Source organism: Athene cunicularia (genome assembly GCF_003259725.1).
Source record: "Athene cunicularia isolate RWA chromosome 6 unlocalized genomic scaffold, athCun1 chr6_part1, whole genome shotgun sequence".
Classification (NCBI taxonomy): Eukaryota; Metazoa; Chordata; class Aves; order Strigiformes; family Strigidae; genus Athene; species Athene cunicularia.
The window spans coordinates 26,516,881-26,525,534 of record NW_020799105.1 but is presented as its reverse complement, the minus strand read 5'-3'; the positions used below and the strand labels follow the sequence as shown (position 1 = coordinate 26,525,534).

At 45.0% G+C, this 8,654-nt stretch overlaps 1 protein-coding gene across 2 annotated transcripts in view; it reads right to left on the bottom strand.

Annotated features, from left to right (window-relative positions):
- INPP5A (inositol polyphosphate-5-phosphatase A) overlaps positions 1-8,303 on the bottom strand; it is a 179,792-nt gene extending 171,489 nt beyond the window's left edge. For both annotated transcript variants that reach the window (XM_026851240.1, XM_026851239.1), the window contains exon 1: positions 8,266-8,303. The gene's annotated coding sequence lies outside the window, so the exon portion shown is untranslated. The remainder of the gene's footprint in view (positions 1-8,265) is intronic.
- Positions 8,304-8,654: the final 351 nt, after the last annotated feature.

The following is an 8,654-nucleotide window of genomic DNA, read 5'->3' as shown; positions in this document are numbered from 1 at the left end:
GAGGGAGGGACCAGCGCCGCAGACCCGTTTTTTTCCGCGGCAGGCGCAGGATGCCACAAGTTTCCGTGATGTCAGGGCCGGGCTGGCTGCCAACGCCTGGCACCCTGCCTGGCCACGTCCCTCCTGGGCAGCCTGGCCGCCGGCACCCAGCGTGGGCACATCCCTGCAGGCCGCCCGGCCACCCCAGCCTTCCTCCCGCCCGGCATCGCTCCCCAACCCATGCGCAGCGCGGCCTCGGCCGAGAAGCATGCTACAGCCGCGCACACCGACGTCGTGCGGCGCAGGCAGCGTTTGTACCCTGTCCTCAGGCCGTGGATTCAGACAGAAATGCCCCAACAACCCCCCCTGAGGAAAAAGCACCCATCTGAAAAAAAGACCAAGATCTCAACTCGCAAGGGTTGCTGGGTCTGAAACAGAGAGTTTCAGTTAATCACCCTTTCTAGTTAAACAAACAGGATTACGTTCACTAAAATAATTAAACACCACACTGAGTGGCTGCTTTTTAATGTTTCCGTTTGGTTTGTTTGTTTGTTGTTGGAGGTTTTTTTTCCCTTTTTTCATTCTTCAAAAAGGGTAACACACGAAGTTTCCATTCAGCAATATGAAGATGACCTTTAGCTTTTTGGTAAACTTTTAACTTCTGTATTACTACAAATAAAGGCTTCAAATACCCTCAAACACATTAAGCAACATGGAAAATTGCATTAGGGTAAAAAAAAACCCAAAACCCTCTGCCTCCAGATTTTCATCTAAAATGACCATCTGCCACAAATGTGACATAAGAAAATCGTTACTGAAATTAGTAAAGATTTTCAGTAGTTCCAGTTCCCAAACATCTCCTGTCCCAAACACTAGGCCCAATGCAGCTGAACAAAATACAAAGGATGGGGGAAGGAGAGGGTGAAAATTAAAAAAACCCCACACCCTAAGTAAGTAAATAATTCAACAAAAGTCCTTTCCATGTGCCCCTACAGCCCTCCCTTGCAAACACCTTCTTGGATGCTCACGAAATTTCTTGTTTCCCTGGGGTTTTTTTTCCTGCAAACTGAGATCAAGGCTGTGAGCCTGGGTGCCGGCACTTCACACAAGTGGGGCAATTATCTGATTTGCATATTCTGTGAACGCTCTATCATTTGCATAACATCTAGTTCATCAAGTCAGCCGCTTTGTAATGTTAAGCACTAAACTCTTCCCCACCAGGAACAAAGTGCTCCAAACCACCATTCTCACAACCTGTTGTCACTCTCCCCAAACAGCCATTTTTCCCTGTTTCCAAGGTATGTTTACAGGGTAAGAGAATTTTTACTGAAAAGAGGATGGGACTCTAAAATGCTATAGACCCAAGTACCAGTAACTATTCACAGTTAAGAGATGGGGCAAAATAACCAGCAGTTAGGACTTCACTGAATTCTCTCCTTGTAAGAACATTTCCCCCCCATTCACTGTGATGAGTCCTGATTATCAAGTGCAGGGCACGACACACTTGCTTACAAGACTTTTTTCTTTTATCTTGATTCCAGTGGGCTGCTTTCAACTGCCAATGCTGTTTTGTGCTTTGAACACGAGAAACCAGAGTAAAGTCTGCAGACCCCCTTCCACTCCTAACGCGCACAGGGACGGTGCTGCTGGAAGCTCACAGCGGCCTCGCGTGAGGCAGAGCACGACAGGGGTCACCGAGCCCTGAGGTTGGGCTCGGCCTGAGCCCGGCAGGTGGGGGAGCTCTGGGAGGTGGGGGGGCTCCCCAGCCACCCCCTGACTTTGCCACATGTGCATCCTGGGGCCACAGGGCCGCCCCCAGCCCGCACACACCACCGTGGGGAGTGAGGCGCGGGGGGCTGCGCTCCCCAACGCTCCCCCAGCCGCGGGCCCTTCTGCACCCAAGTCCAGGGCACGGCCGGGCCCCCCCGGTGCTGTGCTGGGGAGCCCTCACCTCCACGGGGCGGCCTCGACCTCGCGAGCCAAAGGAAACAGCCTCCCCAAAGACAAGCAACGCCTCTCCTCCTCTCTCCCCTCTGCGTGACACTGAGGTGACTTTTAGCAAAACGACTGCTTCTTGTTTGCTATTCTCCTCCCCTAAACATGACACCCAGTAAGCTGGGTATCTTTTTTTCATAGATATTTTATACCATTGCAATATTCCCTGTCTTCAGGGACATTTATTTTCCAACCACAGCTTCTGTTCTGCTGTTTTCTTCTCTTCTATTTAACTAAGGAAAAAAAAAAAGTAGTCTCCTATAAAACCACTTAAGACATAATTCCCACGCATTCCAAAAATTTTGGTGGTCAAGAGCCTATTCTGACCAGCCAGTTACAGGTGCTGCCTAAAGCATTCAGTCAAACAAATGCTATCAGCTTCATACATCAAATATCTGCAAAAATACAACTGTCTTATTATTAGGGTCTAAAAGAAAACAAAATAGAGCCTGCAAATCCAGAGCAGTTAAAATAAATGACTGTGCTACCATGGAGATTATCAAGATTCTTAATGGTTATGACCAAATTGTTTAATGAAAGAAGACTCAAAGATTTCATGAATATTAGTAAAAAAATACAAATATGCTGGAAGAAAAACAGTGAATTGTTTAGTAATGATACCGGAAGGGTGGCTAATGGTTTTAAGGGAGTTAGTTTCACCAACATATGTGCTGATTAACCCGACTGCTGCAAATGAGACGTAAATTGCATTAGAATTGCAGAGTCCATCTCAGACAACTGTGTTTCCTATTTTAACATCAACTCCATCTACACACACTAAAAGTTGCTGTAAGTTACCTTCTTCTTCGACCACATTCGAAGCAAAGTAGTTGACCTATTTATAGGTTTGAAGTTAGACACAACTTAAGATGTCACTATGACACAGGACTGCCTTTTCAAACACAAACATGTCTTTGTCAAGCAAAGATGTTCTCAACAAAACCAGCTGTGACCAGCAACTGGAGAGGGACTTTGAGAGCAAAACTCAGAGAGAATCATCAAGATTAGAATAAATGGAGCTTAAATACACTTATCAAAAGGCTTTATATACTCCGCGCAACCCGTGTGCAGACCGCACGCTGACACCGATCCCCTCTTCACCAGGACAGCAATCAGAGCAAACTCGGGGCTCAAGCCAAGTGCAGAAGACCCTGCCCAGGTGCTCCGGCCGGGCCATGCTGCCGTCCCGCCTGGGGTTCCACCCGCCTCACCCAGGGGTGGAGAGGACCCGTCCTCCCGCTGCCAAAGCCCTTGCTCTCGTCCAAGCGCTGGGTCAGAGGCAGGGCTGCCCGCAGCACCCCCAGCCCAGACGTTTAACTGCCCCACAGGGCTCGCGGCCATCGTACGCCGCTGTGTGCATAAAGATCCACCCCGGGAAGGGGCCTGCAGCTATCTAGAGCAGCAGTACCGCCACGGGAAAAAGGAGATTTCTGTAGTGGCTGCAGGTACTGGCGGGACATAGCCCTTTCCACGGCCGGAACAGCTTCCTTGCGCGCAGAAGTCTGGCTGCAACAGCGAACAACAATTAAGCAGTAACTTAATCTGTCATTGGAAGTTCTAACCTAGCCCCCATCCCAAATCAAAGCATCTTTTAGCTAGCCTATAAGCGGATCTGCTCACCACCCCTTCCCACCCCAGGCTGTGCAAGGGAAGAAGTGGCTTCTCTGACAGCAGCCAAGCTCATGGAGTGCTCCTCCTTCTCCTCCCAGGGTAAACAGCAAAGCAGAGTTTGCACCTTCTCTACTCCAGAGGTAAGAGCACTGCGGAGGATCACTGTGTGCCCTTTGTCAGCCTCCTTGACACTCTCCTGTTCTTCACCAGGAAGGGTGGGTTCTGCAGCATACGGGATGTCCTGGACCCTGCAGCTTTGCTGTCCTAAATTAAGCTACCAAGGAGGTGTTGGCTCTGGGCTCCACTTCCCACAGTGCCGCTGCTCCCCGGCCACCTGCCCGCACCTGCCGGGGGCCCAGAGCCTGCACCGGGGACAGGCAGGGGACAGAACCCCCCCCAAACAGCTGCTGTCTGGAGGGAGCTGACCTTCAGAACACTACAGATGAAGGAGAGATGCTCCTGGCTGCCGTATTCATGTTTATAAATTAAAAATTTAGTTCAGTCATGCTAAGTCAAAGAGGCAAGTAGATGCAATATTTGATAATTACAGAAAAAAAAAATATCCGCTGGGCCAATTTTCAAATTGCCAGATTTCAAGACAGCAAGTTCCTGAAGCTTGGGCTTTTGGAGATGAATTAAACCAAAGTCTCCACTTTCCTACAGGATGGGTTCTCTTCTGGCTTCCCAGAGGAAACCTGAAAACACAGGTTCGAGGAATTCCAGAGCACACAAATCGCAAATTCACATGCTCTGTGCTCCTTCTGAAGAATGTCACTACTTGTCAACAGATGCTCAGAAAAGTCCACCACACCTTTGAACAATCCCACCCCAGCCTACACGGAGGCAGGAGGCTCAGGAAGGTGGGATCTCGGCTTTGAGCCGTCACCACAGGAGCCCACGTGTTCTTCACAGGCTGCCCGCGGGACAGAGCACGCAGAGAAAAGGAAGAACGCAGCCCGAGAGCTGACATTTGTTTCTTTTTGATTTACAGGTAATGTAAAATATACTCACTGCAAAGCTAATCCACAGGAGAGAAGGGAATGGCACTCCTGAAGCATTTGGTGGATGTCTGTGATGATACTGTGTGTTAATCAGATGCACTTTCATCAGTCCGTGCAGTGTTCAGACAGGTGGACGGGTTTTTCCAAAGCCTTTTCTTGTTCCTAATGCCCCTCACCACTAGAGCACTACCAGAGATGATAACTTTCTTTTTTTACTACTACTTTTTGCACAAGAGCTGGCTGGCTTTAGGCCTTCTTGTTTATCTACACGTAATAAGAATACAATACCTACAGCTTATACCGTAGGAAAAGCGTTATGAAGCGCCCAGATGAACACCATGTATTCACCCATCAGATCAAATGGAAAAAGCAGAGCAGGGAGGAGGAAAAGCCTCGCTATATATTTAGCAATGGGAAACAAGCAAGTCTGAGGTCCAGGTCACTCTTTCCTCCTTGGATCCTGTTGTCAGCAGCACGTCAAGGGCACCGTCTATTCCAGTGCGACAGGACGTGCCTGGGAAAGGCTCCACCACCACCTCCTCTGGGGAGCACACCAGCACCCAAACCCGACAGATATCTGGGACTGAGCTCAGCTGAACTCTTCCTTCGTTTGCTTTTACTCTTCCTTGGGGGAAAAGCAGCAAGTAATAGTGAACTGGTAGAAAGTTACCCAGTATTTGATAGTTAAATCGATTTTAAACTACCAAGTCAGATGTCACCCAAAACGCAGGCTCCACTTTACAAGGCCAATGAATCCAGGGAAAATAACATCCCTCAGCTGTATCAGCTGTGTTGTCGACAAAAGGCATCAAGTGCACACTGCTTTATGGGCTGCTACATCGTAAGCTGTCATTAAAAACGTCCTTGAAATTTTATTTAAAATATTTTTTCCTGTTTGCATTTCTTGGACAAACTGTTTAATTTTACAGCATTAGATCTTCCATATTTTTCATGTTAATAATGTAGGATATTTGTAGATCAATGGCAGAAGTTTAAAAATTCTAGTATGTGACATTTGAATGTTATTTTAGTCCTCCATATGCTACCACATTCTCAGAAGCGCACACAGCATATAAATCAATGATAATACATAAGTGACTTGTATTTACCCGTCACAGCAATTAAAATCCCTTATTTTAATTTACTGGAACTTAAAAACAAGCCTCAAAAATAATCCTTCATTGGTATGTTCTTTGACATAAATTCAAAGAAAAGTTTCCATTACGGCTTTATTTTCTAGAAACACTTTTAAATTTAGAGTGGTAATTGTGCTTCCTTTTTTGTGGAGATATTCTGACTTACGAAAGGACTACATCCTCAGAAGTTATGCAAACTGTATTGACACAACTACATATGCAAATTTAATTCCTCAGAAGAATGGAAAAATATTGTGGTCTGTGGTTTATCTGGGTTTCAAGATTACAAAGAAGTAATTTTTTCCAGTACTTCTGATGAACTTCGATTTGCAGAGGTTTTCAACAAAGCAGCATTTTAAAATAATTAAAAATTCTGAAGCTGTACATTTGCGAGGTTGCTGCGCAGCCTAGTATTAGCACAGTGCTGTGCTACTTTCAGTACAAGCTTATTAGTCTCTTCCCTAAGGAGCTTTTTATAATGTTTTATTCCACTTCCTACTGCGTTTGTGAACATGGCGTAAAGAGTCATCCTGCTGCACACACTAAGAGAGGAAGAAGGGTTCAAGGCTACTGAACAGCACAACTGGTAATGCTCCCCCCACCCCCACCCTTCCTTTTTTCCTTTTTCTGATAAATGCAGCTTTCTCAGATTGCAGATACGGAGGGCAGAGGCATGGGGAAGGAGGGTGGATGTACCAGAACTCCTGCAGCCGAGGGTTGGGTTCTGGTCTACCCTTCCGCTGCTCAGACCCTGCACTTGACTGGCCACACGCGAGTGTTAACGAATCGTTTTCTTCCTGTTTTGAACTTTGTGTAGACAATATTCACTGGACCAAAGACAGACGGTGTCCAGTTACATGTTAGTGGTCCCTCCTCTTAGATACCAGCAGTTCCTTCTCCCCTCCTCTTCCTGTCTTCCAGAAACTATTCAGAAGCGTTTCTGTAGTGCTTACCCCACTTTAGTAAACAAGTAAGGAGTCTCCTTAATAGATGCATAAATAGGTAATGTGATGCTGAAAAATATGCAACAACCAAAAAAAAAAATTCTATCTATTTATTTGTCTTGTCTTCATAGGAAGGGCCTTTCTGAAGATGTGGAGAGAGTTTAAATCATAATTAGCCAAGAAAGTCTGCACAGTTTGAGCATCACGTACATAAATCAACCAAAGCCAGCAGAAGAAAAATAAACAGATGAATCTTTTGTGAAGTTGACAGATTGTGAAGAATTTAATGCTGGTTACTGCATCTTACATTTTTGCAAATCCATTACACCTGCCAGAAAAAGCAGACCGCAGTATTTTACAACATTGCAGTGAAGGTCATAGGCTGCACCAGTAACTTGAGCATATAAATAATTACAGGACATTTTCAGTTACAAAAAAGCAAAAGATAGAACACTGCTAATAATTTTTTCTGTATATAGCTTCACCTTAAAACTCGGACAGCAGAATATTGTTGCTTTAACCATTTTTGTATAGGGGATGTCACACTGAATAAAGGAATCTTGTGGCCTTTCAGTGCTGAAAGGGGGTTATAAGAAAAATGGGGACAGACTTTTTAGTAGGGCCTGTTACCACAGGACAAGGGGTAATGGTTTTAAACCAAAAGAGAGTAGATTTAGGCTAGATAGAAGGAAGACATTTTTTACAATGAGGGTGCTGAGGCCCCAGCACAGGCTGCCCAGAGAAGCTGTGGCTGCCCCCTGCCTGGCAGGGTTCAAGGCCAGGTTGGACGGGGCTTTGGGCACCCTGGGCTGGTGGAAGGTGGCCCTGCCCGGGACAGGGGGGAGCACTGGGTGGGCTGTAAGGTCCCTCCCAACCCAAACCAGTCTAGGATTCATAGAATCCCAGAATCCATCAGTTCTGGCAGATCGGACAGGAGCTGTCAGCATGGAACAGCACTCATGCTACTTCCTAGACAATACCTTTGTGTTCCACCAGTGCTCAGCTCCTGTTGCTTACCTATGTGTTTCTGCATGAATTCAGCAACTTAAACAAGTCTCTTCTACAATAACAGAATGTGTAAGAGCAGCTTTTATGCTTTAAAAAAGCCCACGCCCCGGGTTTACAATACATTTTATACTATGGGTTCAGTTTCAATGTTTTCACATTGCCTAAACAATAAAAGTTTCAAGAAAGAGCAGGCAGTAGGATGGATCAACTGCAAACCAACATCACAAATTTTTAGATTTCAATATAAATGTAAACTGGACTTCCCAACAGATCTTTAAAAATAAATTACTCAAATATATTGCTTACTTAGGAAGCTTAAAAGAACATTTCATGCCAAGCTAAAGTTATTTTTACAAAATGTCAAACGTTTTTTCAGGCAGAGGATTGTCAATGATAACAAATTATTATGTTTATATGCTGAATTTTTATAATCATTACTTAAAAATTCAGAAAGAGACATACTTTTTAGGACTGGTTTTAGATCTAAAATAGTGACGTCAACTTCACAAAAAAAAAAGATCTTGACATTATTAATTAAAGCCAATAAGCAAGTGTGCATAAAACTCCATGAGAAAATAAGCTTCACTTTACCTGATAAAATTCCCGAAGCCAATTCTTCTGTAAGTTTTCTGGCTGAAAAACAAAATACAAAAATTCATTAAGAATAAGAGTAATATATTTTTATAATAATACCCCAATACTTATTGCTTTCCTCAATGCATTTGAAGTGGGGAGCTTTTTTCCACAGTTAAAGAGAAAAGTACAATCGTGAGGATGCTCCTCCACAAGCGCCCACGGACAGGCCTCCCCTTTTCGCTTCCGAGTCCCTTCTCAGATTTTCACTAAGGTCATACATTTTGCATATGACTCCATAACGGCTGTACACATACAAGATTATCAAGCAATTAAATCAACAGACTTGGTACGTAGTGAAGTATGTGCTTTTAAAAGTACACGTTCATTGGCTGGATATCAAAACG